General features: G+C 43.1%; 1 protein-coding gene across 1 annotated transcript in view; it reads right to left on the reverse strand.

The window, feature by feature from the left end:
* CRHBP (corticotropin releasing hormone binding protein) overlaps positions 1-26,141 on the reverse strand; it is a 40,774-nt gene that overhangs the window by 11,932 nt on the left and 2,701 nt on the right. The gene's annotated exons all lie outside the window — the stretch shown is intronic.

Below are 26,141 nucleotides of genomic sequence, written 5' to 3' on the forward strand. Positions count from 1 at the left end.
ACAGAGCCTTGGATGGAATCATGCTGGAAACATCAGAGAATATGGTATTCATGCAATTGCTCATGTCTCTCAGGAAAAAACATGAGATGTTTTTAGTTCCAAACAGAAGCTGAAGTCTGATTTTGCAGAAGATGGCAATAATCCAACCCAAGGTTGCTTTCTCTCCCTTCGTCTTTGCTTTATCCTGGTCCAGTTTCTTGTAAGCATTTCCCTAATGGAAAGCTAACTCAGGCACCTATGAACTTCTGGATTTTAGCTGAGCTTTGTCATTCAGCCTAAATGTATACATGGTAGGACACACACCTGGGCCAGGGTGCTGTGACCATGACCTTGGCATCCATCTGAACCAGTGAGAGATGAAGTCATTGTATTTCACACCTTCAAATACTTAGATTATTTTGATATTCTGGTAGAAAGAACTGCCCAGAAGCTTTATTATAACTGCTTATCAGCAAATGTACAGGGCTAACAAATGACTTAGAGATCCAGAAATAAGCATCTTTGCTGATTAGATAGAAGACAGTTGTTTCCCCTTTATGTCAAAATTTGTGGGAAATATGGGTATGCTAAAAGTTTGGCTTTCCAGTTTATGTGCTAAGCAATGCAACTACAAATTCTAAAAATATCATGTTGTTCTACCTCTCTCTGCCTGATAGAAAACATGATACTACCTTTAGCTTTCTTTGTTATTAAAATTAGTACAAATAATGAGACCATAATACACGTTTTCACTCAAGGAAATGGTTATATTTTTAGTTTATAAATACTCAAAATTAAGCAGTAATTTACCTAGTAGTGTTGGAACTTGATATTTTCATATTTAAGACTATTTGAGCTCTAAAGGGGCTGCCCCTTAATTGTTCAACTGGGAGGCCTTCCTACCATACTCCAATTTTGAAAACAGTCCTCAGACCACAAAGAGCCTGAAGGGGAAGGGTACCCAAAGGTCATGAACCCTGGGCACCATGTCCTTCTCCCCATCTTGGGACTGTTTAGATGTCTGAATTTCAGAGAGGATATAAAGAAACCTAAGAGGAATAAAACAGTAGAAAAATACATGGTTTAAGACCAGTTTGCCTGGCCTCAAACATGCCAGGCCATCTTCAGGCCTCTCTCCCTCACTGTTCGTGCCTGAGGAAGCTCAGGCACACTCATCCCACATGCCATGGACGCATTTTCCTTTTCTGTCAACCTAGCCATGGCCTTGGCCCGCTCCCAGGATTGAGCCCAGCACTCGGCTTTAGAGACTCCTGCTTATCCCACTTTGGGGGTCTGGCTTTGGTAGCATCCCCATGGAGATAGTCTTCTATCTCCTTCTGCCCCTTCACACACACACACACACACACACACACACACACACACACACACACACACACCAATTGATGTTCCTAACATGCAGTCGTGATGTTTCCTCATCAGGAAGTACATATAGGAAGAACTGGGATCATATGAGGGCAAACATAGCCACAGGTAGATAATATTCTATTTTATATAACAACCCACAAATTATCACATAGGGATGAACTTTATTTCCACAAAAGGTGTCATGTTCACCAGCTTGGCAAATATCTACTAATCCAGCAGAAATTGTTTTTTGTGGTTTTTTGTTTTTGTTTTTGTTTTTTGATTAAGAGTAACAACAGGAGAAGATGTTTGCAAATGATATATCTGACAAGGGGTTACTATCCAAAATATATAAAGAACTCATACAAGTCAACATCAAAAAAAAAAACCCAAACAATCCAAAACAAACAAACAATCTGATTAAAAAATGGGCAAAGGACACCTGCCTGGCTCATGCAACTCTTAATCTTGGGGTCGTAAGTTTGAGCACCATGTTTGGTGTAGAGATTACTTAAAAATAAAATCTTAAAAAAAAAATAAAATGGGAAGAGGAGCTGAATGGTTATTTTTTACAAAGACATACAGATGTCCAACAAATATACACGAGAAGAGGCTCAACATCACTCATCACAAAGTTAAGTGCAAATCAAAATCACAGTGAGGTAGCACCTCATGCCCGTTGGAATGGTTAAAATCAAGAACACAAGAAACAACAAGTGGAGAGGATATGGAGAAAAAGGAACCCTCATGCACTATTGGTGGGAATGTAAACTGGTATAGCCACTGTGGAAAACGGTATGGAAGTTCTTTAAAAAATTAAAAATAGAAGTACCATATGATCCAATAATTCTACTATTGGGTATTTACCTGAAGAAAATGAAAACATTAACTTGAAAAGATATATGCACCCCCTGTTTATTGAAGTATTAAATATAATAGCCAAGACATGGAAGCAACCAAAGTGTCCATCAACAGATGAACAGATAAGGAAATGTGGTATATAGACACGATGGAATATTGCATAGCCATAAAAAAGAATGAGATGGTGCCATTTGAGACGACATGGATAGAGACTAGAGGGTATTATGCTAAATGAAATAAGTCAGCCTGAAAAGGACAAATATCATACGGTTCCACCAATCAATCAACAAACAAAAAACAGAATCAGAACTGTAAAATACAGAGAATAAACTGATGGTTGCCAGAGGGGAGCAGGGTTGGGTGAAATGGGTAAAGGGATTTCTAGTTATGGAATGAGTAAGTCATGGGAATAAAAAGCAGAGCATAAGGAAGGCTGTCAATGATACTGTAATAGTGACTTAACAGGACAGATGGTAGCTACACTTGTGGTGAGCATAGCATCGTGTATAAACTTGTCAAATCACTAAGTTGTACACCTGAAACTCATGCACCATGTGTCAACTCAAACAAACAAACAAACAAAAAAGGAGTAAGTAAAGTATAAAAACTAGAACCTATAGGGGAAAACTAAGAAGATTGAAGAGGGGTCAAAGAGAAGCCAAGCCAGGTAAGCATTCTCTATGAGCAAAAGTATAAAAAAAATGGGTGAAAGCAATGGGAGAGTAATTTGGATGAGACAGAAGAAAAGTTTCTGGAAAATAAGTAGGTCTATATCCACAGACAAAAGAGGAATTGTTTTCATAAAAACATGTTTTCATGTTTTCAAACAACTAGTGTAATATTGCAATGCCATTTGTTCAACCAAACTGACCGGTTATTTTGAAATACATTCTTAGTAAGCCCAGAGTCCCTAATTCTGGAAATTAGGGTTGGAAATTATCTGCATATTCACCTCCATTCTCTGTACACATTTTTTTTTCTCTCCATATTTTTTGAGACAACCTCTTTAATGTTGATGTTGATACAGTCCCTGATCAGTGCTTTTTAGGTCTTAAACTACTGTTGGGTGGGGTTAAGACATTCTTTTTGTTAGGTAGGATTAAGACATTCTTTCACAAATCCCCAGAGCAAACTCACCTGTGTTAAGTCTGAAGGTCAAGGTGGCCACACAATATAGATTCATATTCAATTCATGAACATGGGCAGTGGGGGTGGGATTTTAAATTGTGCTGAGACTGAAGAGGCTCACCCAGACAATTTCTAAGTATGCAGGGGGGCACTCTGTAGTCACCCACATGGTCTATGATGTGACTGTGACAGCCAAGTGTAAGCATATGGAGTCTGCAACATCTTATACACTGAGGTATCAGGAAAAGCAGGAGATTACATAATCCCGAATCTCTTTCTATTGTAGGGTCAATCCCAAGACCCCCTTAAGTATTCCCTGCTTGTAGTAGTAAACTTTTTCTTTTGTTAATCACTTCAATAGAGAACACCATAGATACATGCTTTAGAAGACCTTCCTTTTTCCTTTCCTGACTGATATGTTGAAAAGTTGGGAAATGGTACATATGACTGAGTTCTTTAAGAAATAAAGATGACATCAGGTCCCTGGGTGGCTCAGTTGGTTAAGCATCTGCCTTCAGCTCAGTTCATGACCTCGGGGTCTTGGGTTTGGACTCCCCATTCTCTGCTTCTGCCTCTTCCCCCTCGCCCTCTGCCTCTCCCCCTGCCTCTTCCCCTGCTCGTGCTCTCTCTCTCTCTTGCTCTAATAAATAAAATCTTTAAAAAAAAAAAAAAGAAAGATGACCGAATAAAACTCATTGTTAGCCAACAACAAATAACTAATTTTCAGTTGCATTCAAGCTGACTTGCTATTTGAATAAATTTGGCTATTTTTTAATGCAACCATTTTTAATAGATAAGATTTCTTTTTCAGATGTGTTTGAGATCAGGAAGGAAGAAACTAAACAAATACACTTGGGGAACTAGTATAAACCAACCTTTGAATGAAACACTCATGTGTCAGTGATTTTCAACCCAAATCCATTATCTTCTTTTGTTCTGCATAAGATGACCAGCAGTGATATGTGGAACTTAAGAAACAAAACAGAGAATCAGAGGGGAAGAGAGGAAAAAAAAAACCAAGATGAAATCAGAGAGGGAGACAAACCATAAGAGACTCATAGGACACAAACTGAGGGTTGCTGGAGGGGAGGAAGTGGGGGATTGGGTACCTGGGTGATGGGCACTAAGGAGGACACATGATGTAATGAGCACTGGGCATTATATGCAACTGATGAAACACTGACCTCTACCTCTGAAACCAATAATACACTATATGTTAACTGAATTTAAATAAAAGTTTAAAAAAAAGATGACCAGCAGTGAGTAAAGATTAGGACTTGAGGGGGGGGTTGCAAGTGACTGATACCAAGTTTGAACTTAAGCAAAAAGGGGAACCATCAGGACACACGGACATCTTGCACACTGCATGGGCAGAACATTGGAGACAAGGGTTTGAATGCCTACTCTCCAGTCTCTCTGCCTCAGGCTGCCTTCCCCTCCTACGTGCAGTGTCTGTGGCAGTAAACTGGCCACCAACCATTCCTAAGCTTTACATGTTACCATTTGACAAATAAAAAAGCACCCTGAATCAATGTTCTCATCATCCCCAGTCCACACAGCTTTGTGGGAAAAGGCTCAGAGTCCAGGGGATAAGATCCTGTCATAACATGACTGCTCTCACTACAGCCATATGGATGGAGTAGGGAGAAGCAGTTTCCAGAAGGGATGCTGACTTCACAAAATAATAGGTATCTTCAAAAGACTGAAAAAAAAAAAAAAGAAAGAAAACAAAACAAACAACCCTGGTTTAATGACCTCTTTGATCATAAGTTTTCTCACCTGTAAAATGATGATCTACAACGAGTATTATTTTAGGAATTAAATATTATATGTCCCACACAAAGGAAAGCTGCCAAACAGTGATGATAGGAGAAAATTAGGGATTAAATGATCCACCCAGATTATCACCATGAGTCAGAAACAAAGTCTAGACGCAAAAGATCTTCCTATCTCCAGCCAGGTAATTGATCTTCCTTCAAAGACAACATCCCTGGAAATTAACGCCCAAAATTTTATTTTGGGTTTTAAAAATGACTACACTAGCAGCAAAAAGTGAGATGGCACAGCGCAAAGCAAGATACTGGCAGATCAATCAGTACAAAGGAGACTGGGGATTGTTTGCATTTGTGTGTTGGCTTCCTTGACTTTGGAGTGACACTGTTATCTCAACTTCCTTCAGGCTTACTGCAAAATATGCCATGCCTAACATCCAGCCAATAGATCATAATGAAATGCAATTTAATAATCCCTCACTGCCTGCATCAAAGGGAAAAGTACAGCCGGGTCCAGAACCGTTGGTGTGTTTGTCATTAGGTAGTGGTGACGCGCATCGGCACATCACATCAGCCTCTTCTCTGACGGAAGAGAAACGAAGTGTCAAGAGTCTCATTTCTTGGTGACTTAAAAATAAATCTAAAGGAGACAAGTCTGCCTATTATGTGGAGTGACAGGAGATGTTCTCGATAAGGAAATCGGTAGGGCTAGCTGCAAGCTAGGCATTGGTGAGCTATCTGTGGTTCCTTCTTAGCACTTTTGTGAGACCCCTGCCAGTGGCCAGCCTGCTTCAACCCTCTGTCAACGCTTCTTCCCCTCCCTCCCTCCCTCCCTCCCTTCCTTCCTTCCTTCCTTCCTTCCTTCCTTCCTTCCTTCCTTCCTTCCTTCCTTTCCTTCCTTCCTTCCTTCCCTTCCCTTCCTTCCTTCCTTCCACAAACTGTGAGCAAGATTGAGCTGCTCTCCATTCATAGTATTGTATATATACCCTGACAACCCTTTATCATATTTTGTTATAACTTTTAATGTATCTCTCTTTGACTCTAAATGTAAACTCCTGGAAGTCTGGCCTGGCGGCTCCTCCCTCTCTGGCTTCAGCACAGACACACACACACACCTGGAACTTGTGGATGGTACCTAAAAGCAAACTGAGTGGAGGGGCTTCTGCTCTTCCTACCGAGTTATAAATTAAAGAACTGTCCCCACTACGATATTGGCTGACCACATCCAAGGACACGGCAGCAGCCACACAATGAGAGTCAAATGGAAAAGCCCGGGGAAAGGGAAGAGAGGAGGGTTCGAGCCACTCCGAGAGCTGGCTCTGGAGGACTACAGCCGGCTGTGAGGGGTGGTAGTGAGAAAGGTGGGCGCTGGAGGGACAGGGCCAGACTCAGGTGGGGCACAAAGACTCAGTCATCATGACAGATAATTTTACAGTGCAATACATAATAAAATGAAAATGAAAGCCACGATGAACAAAATATCAAAGCTTTAGATAAAGACACCCTTGGTCTTAGTGATATTTCCTTTTACCCCAGGTTCCATTTTGGCCCAGCACAGCACTGTGGAGACAATATCCCAAAGGATTAATCAAGGACTGGAGGGATTTCATTCTGGTTTCCATGTGTGTTAGCTATAGAGTGGAAACAAAGGGGCTCTAGATTCAGTGTCCCAAGTCCCAGATCCCTGGGAGTTTGGACAAGTTATTCACTTCATCTCTACGATGAAGAGGTGGGTGTTAACAGCCAGGATCACAGCAAGAAACAGATGGCACTCTCAAATGGGTAACTTTGGGGAGTTCAATAAAAGCACTGTACAAGGGAGGGGGGCAGAGTGCAGGGCAACCACAAGGGAGGGTGCAGTATTTCAGGACTGAGAGCAGACAGGAGCTGTCACCTAGCCGTGGAGGCCACAGGAGGGTGAGAGAGGAGAAAAGGGACCAGGGGAAGATGTCTAGCCTCAGAGGTTGGTGGGTCCCTAAGGTCCTGTGATGGCTTTAAAATTTGTCTGAAATCCTTTGATGCTCCTGATACAATGTGATGAAAAAGGCCCTTTACCTCTGTGAGCTTCCTCTCACAAACACATAACCCAGTCTAACCATGAGTACAACGTCAGACGAATTCCAGTAGACGGGCGTCCTACAATATACCCCATCTGTACTCCTCATAGCTGACAGGGCCACGGAAAACAAGGGAAGTCTCAGAAGCTGTCACAGCCAATAGGACCCTGAGGAGAGATGACAACTAAGTGTAATCTCTTAAAAAATTAGTTCTTAACTCTATTCATACCTAGCTATGCCCTGGTTTTTCCTCAGCCTCCTTTGCTCTGGTTTCCAGCCTCTACCAGGCAGCAGGAACTTCCCTCACTTAGGTCATTCCTAATTTTATGCCTGCTGATCGCTTCCATTATTCCCTGACTACTTTGCATTTTTCAACACTTTCCTGTTTTCTTCGTTTATTCCTTTGATTTTAGGTAAACTTGATGTTCTAAAAAAAAAAGCCAGACATATACTAACTTTGAAAACACCAAAAAAAAAAAAAAAGATTTAAAAGCCAATTTTATTTCATATTATTTCACCATATACACACTCACACACACAACTTTGCGGCACGAAACTCAACAGCTGATTTTGTCTGCATCTTAAACATTGGAAGGGCAGGGTCAAAGAAAAGCTGAAAAGTTTTTCCTTACAAAATCTTTTCTCTCTCTAAATTTGAAATATAAGATTCTAAAAAAGCAAATCATTGTAATTGGGGGATATAATAATTTGCACTTAAAGTTATTGGCTACGCTTTAGGGAGACAACAGGACGTGGAAGATAAAGATGCAAATCCTGAGATTTCAGGTTTAGGTTCAGAACACTTTTTTGGGAGCCCCTAGGTGGCTAAGTCAGTTAAGTGTCCGACTCTTGATTTTGGCTCAGGTCATGATCTCAGGGTCATGAGGCTGAGGCTGGGTTGGTCAGGCCCCGTGCTCAGCAGGGAGTCTGCTTCTTTCCCTCTCCCTCTGCCCCCCACCTGGCTCATGGGCATTCTCTCTAAAATATGTTAATGAATCTTTAAAAAAATAGAATACTTTTTTGTGTGATGGGTAAAGGGAAGGAGGCACATTCAGTCAGCTTAAAGGCATGAGGTGCGTGTACAACTGAATATCTGTATGGAATACACACACACAACTTGATCCCTACCTTACACTATACACAAAAATTAATTTGAGATGAATCACAGACATTGACATAAAAGCTAAAATTATAAAGCATAGAGAAGAAAACACAGGAGAATATCTTTGTAATCCTGGGAGAGGCAAATATTTCTTAGGTTACAGAAAGTACAAACCATAAAAGAAAAACTGATAAATTTAACTTTGTTAAAATTAAACATTTCTCCTCATGAAAAGATACCGTTAAGAAAATGAAAAGACATGCCACAGAATGGGAGAAAATACTATGAATTCATGTATCTGAGAAACCAATCATATAAAGAAAGCAATTCCATTTTTAAAATGGGCAAATGTGGGAGTGTCTGAGTGGCTCAGTTGGTTAAGCATCTGCCTTCGGCTCAAGTCATGATCTCAGGGTCCTAGGATGGACCCCCACATCGGGCTCCCTGCTCAGCAGGGAGTCTGCCCCTCCCTCCTCTCTGCCTCTGCCCCCAACTCATTACCATGCACGCGTGTGCTCTCTCTCTCTTACTCAAATAAAATCTTTAAAAAATAAAATAAAATGGGCAAATGCCTCAAATAGTCACCTCACAAAGGAAGATCTATAAATTGCCAATAAGTGCATGTAAAGGTGCTCGGCATCACTAGTCAGCAGGAAATGCAATATAAAACCACAATGAAATACCACTTCACATCCTCGGAAGAGCTGAATTAAAACTAAAAAAAAACCCTGATGACAGGTGGAGATCTGGGGAGAGTGGAGTCCCAAGAGCACCAAAGCTCGACGCCCTTTCCCCGTAGCTTGCCCTATGCATCTCTTCCAACCCGACCCTGAGTTATATCCTTTCATCAAAAATCGTTAATCTAAAATTCACCATTCACAAAATTCAGTGTGAAAAGATCAAAGCCCATATGCAAAGAAACTAATGCAAAAGTCTTAGACCCAGTGCCTCCAGGCTCTAGCCAGGCTATTGACTAATATGGTCTAAAGGAGAGCCAGAACAGTGCGCCCCTATCTGTGTCATTGTGCCAAATCCACAACCATCTGGAAAACTAGAGCCGCACCAGTGTAAGAAAAATGAAAAAAGAAGACCGGGGTTATGTCACATTTTCCAGGTATTACCCACAGCTTCGGTAAATACAAGGATGACATAAAGATCTACTAATTTCTAACTTAAAAAGAAAACATTAACTTTTTAAAAAACTGACTTAAGAAAAATGTAAAGGCAAACAAATTGTAGTGTACTTATGTAATGGAAAAGTACTCAGCAATAAAAAGAAAGAACTACTGATCCATGTATCAACACGGGTGAATCCCAAAAAGTTACATTGAGGGGCCGGCGGGGAAAGCCAGACAAAAAGAGTCCATGCTGCATGTTTGCAATGTTCTGGAGTTTAGACTCGGCAAAACTACTTTGTGGTGACAGAAATCAGGACAGTGTTTGCCTCTGGGGTTGGGGGCTTGACGGGGCACAAGGAAACTTCTTGGGAGGAAGGAAATAGTCTATATCTTGATTGGGATGGTGGTCACATGGTATATACATTTGTCAAAACTCACAAAATTGTACAGTTAAGATCTGTGTATTTTATCATGCATATATTATACCTCAGTTAAAAACACTGGGGATCGAAATCATGGTGAAAAAATGCATGATACCTTCTAAAAGCTTCACGAGAGACACCAACACTTTTGTTCCCTGAGTAAGGCTATTGAGGAGTAACTAAGAGATCTACGGTAAAAATAAGAGAGCTCAGAGAAAGAGGGGATGAGAGAACAGAGGAAGTAGAACAAGAATGAAAAGGAGAAAGGGAGAAAGACAGAGGGAGGAAGGAGGTCTTGGGGTGCCCCTCCCAGTCCTATCCCAGTGCTATCTTCTGAGATAGCACCAACATTTTTTGAATTGCAAAATATGTAAGGCATAGAGAAGAGTGTATTAAGGGTATACACACAATTTAAATGAGAATAATTTTGAGACGTATTACCATCCATGTTCCTACCCCTCGGTTTAAGAAACAGAACACTATCAGGGTCTACCCCAGTTGCATCCCCCTTACTTAACCCTGTCACAGGGACCAAGTGTTTATCCCTTACTTTTCCTATGGTTGTGGGTCACCTAGATACGTATCCCTAAGTGCTATACTGTTTAAGTTTGACGCCTTCAGGAACAGATGTAAATTTAATCTGTAAGGAAGCCTTTTCCAATCTCTTATCTAGAAGGGTAAAGTCTGGGTGGTGGTGTTCTGGAGCCAAATGGAAAGATCTGGAAGAGCTCTGCATTTGGGATTCAGTGTGCAAAAGATCAGTCATTTGTTCTGTTTTTGGTATATGCTAGAATTTCAAGTGTCTGGTGTCCATAGTACAGAGACTCTCTGCAGAGAATGAACCATCAAACTTCTGGGGAGCGGGGCAGGGGGATGGATAACAGGCTCAAGGGCTGAGAAAGGATGAGAAACTGCATCTTGAGATCTAGAAGCTTCTCCAAGGCTTTTGGCACAGTTTATTTTGGTGCCTTCAATTCCTCCCCAGTTGGTCCAGAATGCCCGGCATGCTCAATTTCAGCAGCAGACCCTTTGAGCAGGTTGGTCTGCAGCATCCCCCACTGCTTGCCCTGAGACTAGGTTTCTCTAGCCTCAAACCAGCTACTCTTCTCCTATCTGCTTTCTGGCTTCCAAAATGTCGTTGCTGTTGTCTTCTTTACAGTTGGCTCTCCATCCCCTCCTTCCCTCTCTCCTTCTCCCTCTTCTTCCCCAACTCCACTTTCAACCTTTCTCTCTCCCCGCTCCCACTCCCACAGTGTGTGTGTGTGTGTGTGTGTGTGTGAACCCATTTATAAGAAATTTAATGGAGTTTTGGGAGAGAGTGAAATTGGATGCTGAGTTCAATTTGTCCTCCTTCACAATTACAAGAAATATTCATTCTTTTCTCTAAAATGTTCATAGTAAAAAAAATATATAGGCAAGTAAAAATCCTTAATCCTACCATGTAGATATAACCATGATAAACATTTTGGTATTTATACTTCCAGAGAGATAGAGACATAATTTTCCTTACAAAAATGAGATTATAGTACATACACTATTTTGCAGTATGATTTCTGCATGTCATATATCACAAACCTGTTTTTATGTTATAAATATACTCTTCCCACATCACTTAAACGGTATAGCATCCTATTGGCATGACATTTTATTGAATCAATCACCTATTGGTGAACATTTCTATTGTTTCTAATAATTAACTATTGTAAATGCATAATTTAAAATCCTTTATTTTGGTTCTCTAGATTTAAAGCTACAGTCTTAAATGGATCCTCACCATGGATTTTTTTTTTAAGATTTTATTTATTTATTTGACAGAGAGAGAGAGCACAAGCAGGGGAGGTGAGGACAGAGGGAGAGGGAGAAGGAGGCTCCCCGCTGAGCAAGGAGCCTGATGTGGGGCTCGATCCCAGGACCCTGAGATCATGACCTGAACTGAAGGTGACACTTAACCAACTGAGCCACCCAGTCGCCCCTTCACTATGGATTCTTAAAGGTGGTATCTCTTTCAGTCTGGGATCAAGAATAAACCAACAGCAGGGAGAAGGTAAGACCACTTATAGTATTGGAGGAGAAATAAATCAATTACTTTTCACAAAGTCATGAGCACTCAGAATTGGATGCCTCCCCCAGTATTCATGCATTGCCTTCTTTCCCGTTCAGAAGAGAGCCTGAAAGAGAAGAGTACAAGCATGAGGCACGCTGACAAAGGGGTTGTCTTATTTATGAGGCTAAACGGTGGATTTTAGATTGCCACATATAGCATCTCGTCATAGCACAACACACGCCTGTCTGTGAAGACCTCTGGGTATTCTGAGAGTGAGAAGGGTCAAATTAGTGATCCTATTAATTCCATATTGTCACCTGCTCTTTGGCAGGTTTGATAAACCATATGTTAAATTGATTATGCAAATTATCATAGGTAAATTAAAACATCTGCTCCACATATCATCAGATTTCAAGGTGAAAGTCTTCCTGAAGGTGAGTTTTCAGTCCCATACTAAATGTGGCATGTCTTCTGGTTACCCTGTGCATTGGTTTGCCAGCGTCTCGACTCTGCATTGGTACATTTCTTTTCTGACACCACACATCGGATGCTATATTTTCACAGCTGTGAACAATAAGCTAGTTTGGTTTTCATACGTAATGCAAGTTGACATGATCCATAAAAATAAGAATGAAAAAATATAGCAGAACTATAAAAGATGTACCTTTTCACTTCCCACAAGGGTAAGTCATGAGGCCACAAAGGAGACACAGGGTGGACCCAATGGAAACCACCCCAGCAGAGGCCACCTGAATACACAGGCTCTGAGAGCTCCTGGAACCTTGTTTACTCACTTCTTCCTGTCAGTGAGACCACCTGGCCTTGACGGTGTTATTGGGCATTTGTTTTCTCCGCTACCATCGCTTTGCAGTTGCACTTTCAATAAAAAAACATGAAGTAATACTCAAACTTTAGTTTTCCGTAAGAATCAACTCAGGAGCTTGTTAAAAATGCAAAGATTATCAGTTAGTAGGATGGGGTTGGGGAATATAAAAAAATAACAAAACAAAATGGGGATACCACAACATAGATGACCCTTGAAGACACTATGCTAAGTGAAATAAGCCAGACATAAGACAAGCATTGTATGATCCCACTTCTATGAGGGACCTAGAATAGGCGAATTCATAGGCACAGAAAATGGAATAGTGGTTTAGCTGGGGTTGAGGGGATGGAAGGAAGTTTTTGTTTAATGCGTATAGAGTTTCTGTTTGGGATGATGAAAAAGTTCTGGAAACGGATGGTGGTGATGTTCACACAGCAATGTTAATGTTTATAGTACCACTTAATTGTACACTTAAAAATGGTTAAAAATGGAAGATTTCATTTTATGTGTATTTTACCAAAATAAAAAGAAAGATGTGGCCATGAAGAAATGAGAATTGGTGAGTTGTATTATTTAAAAATGGGGATAACAATTAATGTTCCCTAAGGTCGTTGTGAATATCAAGCGAGGTAATATTTGAAAAGTGCTTAACACAGGGTCTGGCGTGCGGCCAAAGTTCGGTAGATGGTGGTACCGCCCGAGTAAGAGGCGACTGCTCTTCCTGTCCATAGCAACACTGCCCCGGGTGTGCTGAGGGTGAGTCATTACATACCAACACTCATGCAGCCCAGGCTTGATCAGATCAGTGACTTCCCAGTTCTCTGAGGTGCCTTCAAACTGTCCAGGCGAAGACCCCCCCACCACCACCTCTCCCAGGCTATTCCACTACTTCTAGAAGAGTCTGACGGGCACTCCAGAAGATTCTCCCTGTGCCATTGCTCCCATGAGGGGAAACACACCACTAGGGTAACATTCTAGTTTCCTGAGGGAGGCAAAACTGCCCAGCAACACAGTTGAGAAGAAGATGGCGGCAGGGTTGGGGTGGGGGGAGCCATATCCTGGGGACCCACCTGACCTCAGGCTTCTTGCCTGGCTTCTCTGAGGCATCCCACCAGTGATGCAGGTCTTGAGCAACTGCTTGGCTCTCACCTCATATGTCTGTTCTGATGCCCTATTCTCCCTCCTTTGAATCATCTCAATTCTACACAAAACTTAGCAAATCGTTGACTCCTTAGAAAATACATCTTTAAACATTCTTTTATAGAAAACTCCCACGGCTGCAAACAGCAGGAACTAAGATTATTACACTAAATTAAATCTGATTGCAAAAACAGCTCTTTGTTTTCTCTTGGATTTAATATTGATGAAGCAAATATAATTTTGATTTCTAATTAGTTTTAGCTCCCACTGGTACGGAGCTGCTTTAAGTCTTAAATATTACAAAGAATCATTAAAAGCTTTTCTTTTCCTGATTTTTAAACTCTTATTTCCTAAACCCCACCAATGAAAAAAAATCTAGCTTCATATCCTTTTTATTTTAAAACTGTTGATGAATAAATAAATGGCTTTTCTTTGAAAAGGGTAATAATGAAGCATTCATCTATGGAATGGGGATAGTGAGAAGCTCAGTGGGGCTTTATTTTTCTAATGAGAGTTTCACAAATGACATTCACTCCTGTCTGGTCACTATAAAGGCATAAAAAAAATCTCATATTATTGAAAGCCTGGGGAAAAGCTCAGAAAAACACTTATTCTCCAGCCTAACTGAATTATATTATGTAGGTTGTACCTATAGAACACCAAAAGAACTAGTCAGTCTTATACAAAAAACAAACGAACAAGAACAAATCTCATACCAAATTTTTTTAAATTTTATTTATTTATTTGTCAGAGAGAGAGAGAAAGCACAAGCAGGGGGGGCAGTAGAGGGAGAGGGAGAGGGAGAAGCAGGTTCCCCACTGAGCAAGGAGCCCGATGATCCCAGGACCCTGGGATCATGACCTGAGCTGAAGGCAGCTGCTTAACCGACCGAGCCATGCAGGCGTACACACACATATGAGTGTGTGTACATTGGTGTCAAATTTTATATACTGTATCTTAGGTATACAAACAAACAAACAAACAAAAAGGGAAAGGAAAGAAACTTTCTTTCTTTCCTGTAAGTGATCTCATCTTGTTCTCAAGACTGCCCCTTGCTGGGCACCTGGGTGGCTCAGTTGGTTAAGCGACTGCCTTCAGCTCAGGTCATGATCCTGGAGTCCTAGGATCGAGTCCCGCATCGGGCTCCCTGCTCAGCGGGGAGTCTGCTTCTCCCTCTGACCCTCCTATCTCTCATGCTCTCTGTCTCTCATTCTCTCTCTCTCTCAAATAAATAAATAAAATCTTTAAAAAAAAAAAAAAAAAGACTGCCCCTTGCCTCTGGGTGCCAGGCTCCCACAATCGGCGGCCTCCCAATCCCAAAACCAGTGTTCTCAGATTCTCTACCCACCTAGTCCTTTCTACAACACTTCTCCATCCATGCCACAGTTCAACCACACGAAGGGGCCAAAGTGAGGGCACTTGCTATGAATTAAACGCTTTTATCCCCCCAAATTCATACCTTAAAGCCCTAACCCCCAACGGGATGGTATTTGCAGGTGGGCCTGTGGGTGGTGATTAGGTTTACATGAGGTCATGAGGTTGGGGTCTGTATGATGGGATTAGAGCCCTTATAAGAAGAGGAAGAGAGCCCAGAGTGTGCTTTCTCTCCCCTGGACCTGTGAGGACCCAGTTGGAAGACAGCTGTCTATGAGCAAGGATGGAGGCCTGCCTCAGGAACCAAATCTGCTGCCACCTTGATAGTGGACTTCCCGAACTCCAGAACAGTGAGAAATAAACGTGTGTTGTTTTCAGCCATCCAGCCTGTGGTATTTGTTATAGTGGCCTGAGCTGACTGAAACACCACCACCTTCTAGCTGTGCAACTCAGGGCCATTTATTCACCTCTCTGGGCCTGGGGCTAATCTGTAAAGGCAAGATAAGCCTACCCACTTCGCTGAGCTGTTGAGAGGACCAACTAAAGTAATATGCTGGAAGCTTTAGAATTCTTCCGGGTACAAGACAGAACTCAACAAATGCTGGGCCCTATCTCCACTCTTTCTTGGCCTGAGAAACAGACTCCATGTAGCTAAAGGCTGTGCTCCTCTCCCAGGAGTTAATTGAATTGCCAAGGAGGAGCTCAGAGTCCTTAACCATAAAGAGAATAAATCACTTTGAGTTTAAAGCATCAACGAGTGTTTAGAGGGCTTTTCCGGCCCCACTCAAATCACTCCTCCTGAAATGCCACTGTCCCTGCAAAAAGCAGAAGTACCCGATAAACTGGGGATCTGCTTGTCTCTTGTATTACTCTTTATTTGCTAACAGTGGGTGCACAGGTTTTAAACCTACTCCCACTGACTTCAAAACAGCCTCTTGATCCCACCTCAAAACCACAAATGGCGTATTATGTTTGTGCAAAAATACAAGTCAACATCAATTAAATTGTGTAAGTTTGGGGATTCTTTTATGACTCTACTTAGGATAAATGCAGAAACCATAGGTGGGGGGAATGAATATCCCTATCTTAAATTAACATCTTGGGCAGAAAACACACTAATATAACTGAATCCACAACTGTTTCTCCATCACAGATCACAAATCATCATTGAAAGGACCCAAAAGGGCCCCTTTTAAGACAGATCTGACATCCTTTGCTTTTTTGCAGTTTCTGGAAGCGTGCAGACCTCAGCATCCCACTGTCTCTACAACTTCCGGCAAGGAAGCTCTTAACTTGGCAGACCCCTTCCTAGCTCTCTAGGCTGCTCGTGAATTAACCTGGGGATCAATTTCCACAAAAAGCTTGCCAAGCTGTATTTTTCTTTAAATGTCTCCTCTAGGGACACCTGGGTGGCTCAGTCGGTTAAACGTCTGCCTTCGGCTCAGATCATGATCCCAGGGTCCTGGGATCGAGCCCCACGTCGGGCTCCTTGCTCAGTGGGGAGCCTGCTTCTCCCTCTGCCTGTGCTTTCTCTCTCTGACAAATAAATAAGTAAAATCTTTTTTTTAAAATGTCTCCTCTAGTGGACTCCTAAACCATCCCCCAGATGGGCAGCATGCCCGGAAATTGTACGACCGCAAACACTCTTCTTCTCCCTAGATGCCCCCTTCCCTTGAAGTGTACTTGAGACAATTGCTCTAAAATATCAGTGGTGAGTCAGACTGAGTGATCAATAGACCAGAGATCTGTTGTATTCAACAGAGTTATGACCTGAAGATAAAGTAGCCGCAGCTGATGTACTACTCAGGAATTCTCAGAGCTGTTTTCTGTCAGGAGCTTGGTGAAGAACTTCCTGCTGCAGACTGAACAGGGGGGTTGATCCAAATTGCCTCCTGCCCTACACAACCAAATCTTCGACTCTGCAGCCCCGAACCCCACATGGTGAGATCTGTGCCCGCTTACCATGGCAATCAGGTGAGATTAACGTGCCTCAGAGCTGAGTTCAGTCCCTTGGGTGTGTCACATGTGTGGACCTCAGCTCCCTCCTTTGTAAAATTCAGACTTGTGCTCACACACTCACCAGATCTGCTGAGGCTGAGGAATAAGAAAGGAGCTTATTCAACAACAGAGAGAGCCCAGCCACTGCTCGAGAAATGCTGGCAGAGTCCAGGGGGGACCTCACGACGACTCTGCTCTACAGGGGGACGGAGGAAACACTGGGTCAGGAGCTTGCTGGGTCTTTTCTAGCTCTTGCATTTCTCTGATTTACAAATGAAGAACTCCTCTGGGCCGAAATAGAAGGCGTCTTTACCCCAAGTGCCTTGCCATGTTACAGAAAGAGCAGGCTGGCGGCAGGTGTCCACACCATCTTAGGATGCTGATGCTCAAGGTGCTTTTGTCACCATTCGCCTCTTCACGTAAAGGTGTACACATACCTCCTTCCTTCCCTTTCATCTGTTTCTGGGGGCTTCTATTAATTGCACCCCCTTCCTTTAGTAGAAGGGGGTTGGCATCTCTTTCCCTGAATTAGTAATGAAGTTTCCAGGTGAAGGGGGCCACACACACACACACACACACACACACACACACACAAGCCTCACTTAAGAAGTTTTTTCAGCAAAAGAGTGCACTGTGCATCTATTTTCTCCCTGCCATATAAAAAGCCGGGCTGAATATACAATTCAAAGACCAACCTTCCCTGTGTGTTTGCACGTGTTGGGGGCACTGTCTTGCTAGAAGCTTTCATTCCACATTCGTGGCCCTATAATTTTCTCTCTAGGGTATCCATCAACCAGGTTGACGGGTAAGCTCCTCCTACTGTGGCTCAGTCACTACCAGTGAACGTAACACAAGAATGAGCTAAATAGCTTCTAACCCAGTAAGTGACGCTGGGAGGTTGCAGATGACAGAGCCCCACGTGGACATGAAAAGAGCTCTTGTTTTTAACTCACCCACCATCATTTTGGAAGGGGAACTGGCAGCTGTGTGTGGCTCTGACAGTTTGCACCTCTCTGCACCGGAATTCAGAAAGAGAGCGGCAAGTCTAAGTGGCCTCCCCCTCCTGCCTCACTCCTTCTCGGTAGAGCCTCTGTCGTTATTCTATAAAATACGACCGGAGGGACAAAGGATTCTCTCTCCCGCCCTGAGATGCATTATCTCATTTTCAAAACGGGCTCTGGCGCCACAGGCACAACACCACTTACGTTTAATTCTGCCAAGTAAAGATGGCTCGGGAAGCAATCAAATTCTGAAATTTCAGGCATCTTTTGTTGCTTATGTGTCCACCTCCTCTGCACAGGGGAGATTATTGATGGCCCAGTTACAGTCTTTGTTTTCTTTGCAACTGAAAAACCCAAAAGCTATAATTTATAGAGGTCTCTTGATAAAAATGACAGGGAATTAGACCCTTTGTTTCAAAACAGGAGAGGCAGTTCTGACTCAGGTGCTTCTAAAGGGTACTTGAAATCAATAGAGATGGGGAGCACAGGAGGTGTTCTTCCATCTGTTTTCCCGTGCGTATTTTAACACCTGTGTAATGTCAGCATCCCACCTTCTCCGCCCTGTCCTCGGACCAGAGAGCGCAAGAGGGTGGGATGGAGAAGACACACACACACACACACACACACACACACACACACACACACACGCCTTCCCACATTGGCTATATATGATCCTGAGAAATCTGCTTTACTGTTCTGAGCCTCGGTTTGCTCATCTGTACAATAGTACTAATCCTCACTCCGTGGGCTTGTTGAGAAGATTCAGTGTCACAACGTGGGTGTGACACAGGGACAAGGCCTGACCATAACCAATGTCAGTCCTCATCTCCCTGAATCCCTTTGTACACCTGCCATTTCATATGTTAAAATTCAAATCCTTATCTCATTTCTTCCTTCTCCAAATGCTCTGTGGGTTTCCGTCTATAATTTTCCAACAGTTTTCTTCAAGAGCCTGAGCCACCACCAGGAGGGTCATTAATTTGCCCCAGCCCTTGAGGTGAATGATCTGGCAATGCAGACTGCTTGCCGAGGCCTAGCTTGTTACCAGGAAGGGATTTCCATGTAGGGAGGGGCGCCTGGGTGGCTCCGTCGGGCAAGCATCTGCCTTCGGCTCAGGTCATGATCCCAGGGTCCTGGGATCAAGTCCCACGTCGGGCCCCTTGCTCAGAGGGGAGCCTGCTTCTCCCTCTGCCTGCCACTTCCCTTGCTTGTGCTCTGTCTCTCTGTCTCTCTCTGGCAAATAAATAAAAAAAAATTTTTTTTTAATGTAAAGGGAAGGATGGGGCAGCCTGACCTTTTGAGACTTGGAACTCTTCACCATTCGCAATGCATTCAGTAAATCATTTTGAGCATGCACTATCTACTAGGCATCATTCTAGATGCTGAGGAAAAGAGCAGTAAACAAGGCCAACTCAGTTCCGCTCTCCTGGACCTCAGTCTGGTGATGACAGGCTCTCTTAGGCTGTAGTAATAAATACCATAGACTGAAGGGCTTAACCAACAGACATTTATTTCTCAATTCTGGAAGTTGGAAGTCTGAGATCAGGATCACAGCAATGTTGGGTTCTGGTGAGGGCCCTCTTTCTGGTTTATAGACAGCCACCTTCTTGCTGTGTCCTCAGATAGCAGAGAGAGAGAGGGAAAGAGAGAGAGATCATTTCTCTCCTGTCTCTTCTTGTAAGAGCACCAATCCCATCATGAGGGCTCCACCTTCATGACCTAACTGCCCCCCAAGGGCCCCCGCTCTAAATACCATCACATTGGGAGCTAGGATTCAACAGATGAATGGTTGGGCGGGGGGCACACATTTAGTCCATAGCAGACACTTAATGATCAACCACATAAACCAGACAATTTCTGATACCAGAAGTGCAATGAAGATAAACAAAGGAATAGGACCAAGAGTGACTGGTGGAGGGTCCTTTGGAGAAGAGACCAGAACAGCCTCGCTGAGGAGGTAACATCTGAACAGCGATGAGAAAGATGAGAAGAAGCCAACCACACGAGGACCTGGGCAGACGGGGAGCACAGCTTGGGACCCCTGACCGTACACTTGGGGCCAGGTGACTGGAGCTCAGGGGAACACAATGTGAGGTGAGGGTACAGAGGCAGCTAAGAAGCCAGATTGCAAGGGCTTTGTAAGCCAGGATAAGGAGCATGGGCTTTAGAATAATCTCACCCAGAACGTCAAAGAACCTCAGAGATTCAAACACCACTTGCTTTGGACAAAGACAGTTGTCTGCACATTTCACTTCCTGTGGGTCAACATCTTTGCTTTGGGTCCTGATGTCTTGCTCCTACTGCTATTAGTATAAGAACAAAGCAGCAGAAAAGCCTTAAGTCTGCACATATCTCCAAAAATCACCAACAGACCGAATGAGGACAGTTGGCTCAGGCATCAAGTGGTTAGACGCTGTCCTAACCCAGGATGAAGTCAGTAACGGGACACTCAGAGGAACAACAAGAAGGAAACACAGACAGGAAGCTGGGAGAGCAAATATCTAGTCCTTCTAATTACTGTGGAAATTTCTAAGAAAAAATCATAAACCCGAGAGCTTTGCAACTCTTCAGGGGGAATCTTTTCCTTTCTATTCTGAAAGGCTGACTCTACTGACTTGATCTGCAAACTGTTACTATGTGGAGAAGAGAATTCAGTCTGGTGTCCACAGCCTGCCCCCTCTCCCGCACCCCTCTCATCCAGGCCTTCTCTTGTTCTAGGGCCAATCTGTCCTTTTTCCATCTTGGCCATGTAGCCCGTTCGAGTATCTGCATAGGTGGGTGTTAAGCTTTACACTGAGTTTTCTCTGGAGCCCCTCTCCCCAGCCCCAGGTCTCCTGACGGGGTGATGGGGCGCTTTCCTGTAGGTCTTACAGGAGCTCCCCAGTGGCTCAGGGGCAAAATGGCAGTCCCACTCACTTCCTCGGTCCTTAGTAGCTCCCCTGATGAGCTACCACTTTCATCTTTCCCCCTAAACCCATTGTCTGAATTTTGGGGAAACCTGAACGTGGTTTGTATTTTCTTTTTTTTGTCACCCACCAGGTTGGACCATTCTATAGCAGACTAGGACACCAGATGAGTTCTACTCACTCTTTTCAGAAAGAACAAGCTTCTCCACGGTCATGTATCTAAATCATCTCCCACTAGTCCCAGTGACCTTTACCTCCAGGCTCCGCTCCATAGCCTGGATGTCACAATTACACATTCTGAATGGAATGGTCTGGAGAACGTCTGAAGTATGGCACCTGTATGTTTTTATATAATGTTATATTCAGCGATTTCTTACTGTTAGCCATTAGGTTCTTCTATGACAAGCAGCATCTAAATAAGTTAATGAAAAGGAAACCTATAACTTAAAAAAAAATAGCACTTGTGGGAAATGGGAAGTTGAGAGCGAATCGTGCAAATGCAACAGAAGCAAGAGGGAGACAGAGTCAGGCTGAGGGAGAACAAGGGCTCCCTGCTCAGTGGGGATCCTGCTTCTCCCTTTACCCCTCTCCCCACTTGTGTTCTCTAATAAAAAATCTTAAAAAAAAGAACCCCCATGTCATAAACAGCCCTAAGGAAAGGCCCCTGTGACAGTGAACTGAAGTCCCCCGCCAACAACCACATGCGTGAGCTTACTAGAGGGTGGTCTTCAGAGACTGCAGCTCTGGTCTAAGCCTGACAGCAGCCTCAGGGAGCTGTGAGCCAGAACCACCCAGCTAATCGAAGAAATCACTCCTGATTTGTGACCCTCAGGAAATATGTGAGATGGTAAATGTCTGTTTCAGGCTACTAAGTGTTGGTATAGTTTGTTACGAAACAGCAGGTATCTATACAACACCTCTCTTCCCTCTCATCCATACCTCACTTATCTGGGGTCCTACAGACCAGCACTTCTTAAATTTTAAAATGCATGCTAGTCACCTGAAGAACCTTGCTAAACATGCATGTTCTGAGGGGTGCCTGGCTGGCTCAGTCAGAAGAGCATGCGACCCTTGATCTCTGGGTCTTGAGTTCAAGCCCCACGTTGGGGGTAGAGATTACTTAAAATAAGAAATAAAATACAATGGTTAAAGTGGCAAAGGTTATGTGTACTTAATAAAATTTTTTTAAATGAGTGTTCAAAAAGAAAATGCATGTTCTGATTCAGTAATTCTAGGGCAAGAGTTTCTGCATTCCAATAAGCTTCCAGATGATGCTGGTGCTGCTAGTCCACAGACACTGAACAGCAAGGCTGCAGGAAAGAGCTTGCCTCTGATGGAGCTCTGTTGGCTTTGTGAGCTGAATCAGGAAACTGCCCCCATCTCAAAGCAAAGTCTGGGTCTACACTCCCGAGCGAGGCACAGCTGGAAGAGGAACCACCACAAGTGGGAGAGTGTTTTGCATTCGCCTTGGCACTGCCTTCCACCCACCAACTGGGTGGTGCAGCACAGGCCCCCGAGACTCTAAAAGCAGGCAACCAGGCATTGCCCACCCCCTGCACAACATGGACCACACAGCCCCCCAGCAGAATCATTTTAATGAGAGTCCAAGTGGACTCTAATCAAGGCTTTCAAGCTTACCTTTGCTGAATGGAAACGTAGCGATAGAGGAACCAATTATATAAAACTATAAGGAAGCAAATGAGTAAATCCGGGATATGGGGCTTTCTACGGGACTACTGGGTGTCAGCAACATGGGCAGAGGGGGAACACGAGAAGGGACTGCTGAGGAATAAGTAGATGAAGTGTAATTTGTGGATCTTGTTTGGTTTCTAATTCAAACAAACTAAGTACAAGAAGAGGTATTTTTTTAAAAGGTTTTATTTATTTGACAGAGAGAGATACACAGCGAGAGAGAGAACACAAGCAGGGGGAGTGGGAGAGAGAGAAGCAGGCTTCCTGCGGAGCAGGGAGCCCGATGCGGGGCTCGATCCCAAGACACTGGGATCATGACCTGAGCCAGAGGCAGACGCTTAAATGACAGAGCCACCCAGGCACTCCACAAGAAGAGGTATTTTGAAACAACCGTGGACATTTGATTTTGAATGGAGTATTAGATGATACCACAGAAGTAAGTTCTTAGGTGTGAAAGGGGCACGCAACTCTTGATCTCAGGGTCTTAAGTTCAAGCTCCACACTGGGTGTAGAGATTACTAAAAATAAATAAATAAATAAGCTTAAAAAATTTTTTAAAGATTTTTTTTTAGAATGATTCTTTTTTTTAATGATTTTATTTATTTATTTGAGAGAGAGAATGAGAGAGAGAGAGCACAAGAGGGAAGAGGGTCAGAGGAAGAAGCAGACTCCCTGCTGAGCAGGGAGCCCGATGCAGGACTCGATCCCAGGACTCCAGGATCATGACCTGAGCTGAAGGCAGTCGCTTAACCAACTGAGCCATCCAGGCGCCCTAAAGAGTTTTTATTTATTTAGAGAGAGAGAGAGAGAGCACAAGCAGGGGGAGCCTCCGGCAGGCAGAGGGAGAAGCCTGCTCCCCACTGATCAGGGAGCCCAACCTGGGGCTTGATCCCAGGATCCCGGGATCATGACCTGAGCCAAAGGCAGACACTTAACCCACTGAGCCACCCAGGCGCCCTTAAAAAATTTTTTTTACGTGTGATAATGGCATTTAAAAATAAAGTTCCACATTTCCCCCTACAGTAAGCTTTTATTACTTCTGTAAAGAGAAATGGTAAAAGGTTTCACTGTGGCCATTGTGAATTATCAGAGAATCCATATCACACTGCTCTTCACACCACAGAGCTGACATGCTACCTGGACACTTCCTCACTGCCCTCTCCACAATTACCAGTGTGAGCAGTTTGTTCCAAAGCCCCCAAGTGCTAGGCACTGCTTGAGACGAGCCAAGCACTATTCCAGGCAGACCCCCTCCTGAGAGTGATGCTTTTCAAAGATGCTTTCCACTTTGTTTAGCCCTTGATGAGCACTCAGGAACTTCCTGACACACAGGCCCACACAGTTGCTTGAAATCCAGCCAATGGCTGTGTAGTATGTTTCTTGCTGATTACTGTAACATTTAAATTGGGCACACTGACTGTAGATTATGTACTGCTCTGGGTGACTATTTCTGCTCTGCATTGCAGAGAGTCAGTAGCACTCCATTATGCTCAGATGCACAGCCTTTCATGGAAGGTGGGCAGGCATGTTCCAAGTTAGGCAAATTCCGAGGAAGAAAAGCACTGTGTACATCATTACGCTGTTGCATGCAGGTGGGAAGAAGTCTTGGCAGTGGATTCAACTTCTAATGCCGATTGAAGGAAAATGTGCATTTCAAGAAAAAAAAATAAAAGGTACTCTAAAACATTCACAAAATTTAAAACATAAATTAAAAAACCTATTGGCAAAAATAAAGTTGGATAATATGCAATGTTAGTGAAGATACAGAAAAAAGACTCACATGAAAATGCTGAGAGTGTAAACTGGTACGAAGTTTTTGGATGGAAATTTGACACAATAAGAAACTTAAATATAAATATCTTTGACATAAAAAAATTGATTCCATTTTTAGGAATTAACCCTACAACAGACTCTGCTATTGAATTTTGTTCCCTCAAAATTCATATGTTGAAGCCCTAATCCCTGATGTGACTGTATTAGGAGACAGGGGCTTTAAGAGGGGCTTTAGATCTTCAGTCTAACAGTAAAAGTGGTCTTCAGACATAGCCAAATGTTTGGGGTAAGGGGGTTGTCTTCCATTTGAAAACTACTGAGTTAGGCAAAGATCTCTCTGATAAAATATCAAAAGCATGATCCATTTTTTTTAAGATTTTATTTATTTATTCATGAGAGACAGAGAGAGAGAGAGAGAGGCAGAGGGAGAAGCAGGCTCCCAAGGAGCAGGGAACCCGATGTGGGACTTGATCCCAGGACCCTGGGATCATGACCTGAGCCGAAGGCAGAAGCTCAACCATCTTAGCCACCCAGGTGCCCATGATCCATTTTTTTTTAAATGATAAACTTGAGGGTGGCTCAGTCAGTCAAGTGTCTGCCTTCGGCTCAGGTCATGATCACAGGGTCCCGGGATCGAGTCCTGCATCGGGCTCCTTGCTCAGCAGGGAGCCTGCTTCTCCCTCTGCCTGATGCTCCCCCTGCTTGTGCTCTCTCTCTCTCTGACAAATAAATAAATAAAATCTTTAAAAAAGAGAGAGAGAATGGAAAGGAAGAAAATATTCGCAGAACATATTTTTGACAAAGGTCTTATAATCTAGAATATATAAAGAACTCTCAAAACTCAAGAACAAAAACATAAACCACCCAACTTTTTTAATGGGCCAAAGATCTGAACAAATACCTCATCAAAGAAGACACATAGATGGCAAACAAATACACTGAAAAGTGTTCAACATCATTAGTCATTAGGAAGATGCAAATTGAAACCACAGTGAGACACCACTTCACACCTATTAGGAAGGTTAAAACTTAAAAATCTATAATATCAGGGGTGCCTGTCTGGCTCAGTGGGTGGAGTGAATGACTCTTAATCTTGGGATTATGAGTTCAAGCCCCACCTTGGGTGCAGAGATTACTTAAAAATAAAATCTCAAGGAGCACCTGGGTAGCTCAGTCGGTTGAGTGTCTGATCCTTGATTTTGGCTCAGGTCATGATCTCAGGGTTGTGAGATCAAGCCCTGCCTGGGGGTTCCTTGATGAGCGTGAAGCCTGCTTAAGATTCTCTCTCTCCCTCTGCCCCCCCACCCCCACTCATGTATGCTCTAAATAAAGAAAAAAAAATAAAATCTTAAAAAAAAAATCCATGATACCATATTGCCCAGCAAGCCCCTCTTAGGTACAGAAGATATGAAAACTTATGTCCATACAAAAACCTATTAATAAGATTTCATCACAGTCACTCAAAATTAGAAACAACCCAAATGTCCTTTGATTAGTGAATAGAGAAACTGTGGTACATCTGTATAATGAAAAAGACTATTCAACAATAAAAAAGAACAAACTACTGATACATACAAAATCAG

Source organism: Callorhinus ursinus, unplaced genomic scaffold, assembly GCF_003265705.2.
Source record: "Callorhinus ursinus isolate GAN/ISIS: 27379988/994484 unplaced genomic scaffold, GSC_fseal_2.0 scaffold23, whole genome shotgun sequence".
Lineage (NCBI taxonomy): Eukaryota > Metazoa > Chordata > Mammalia > Carnivora > Otariidae > Callorhinus > Callorhinus ursinus.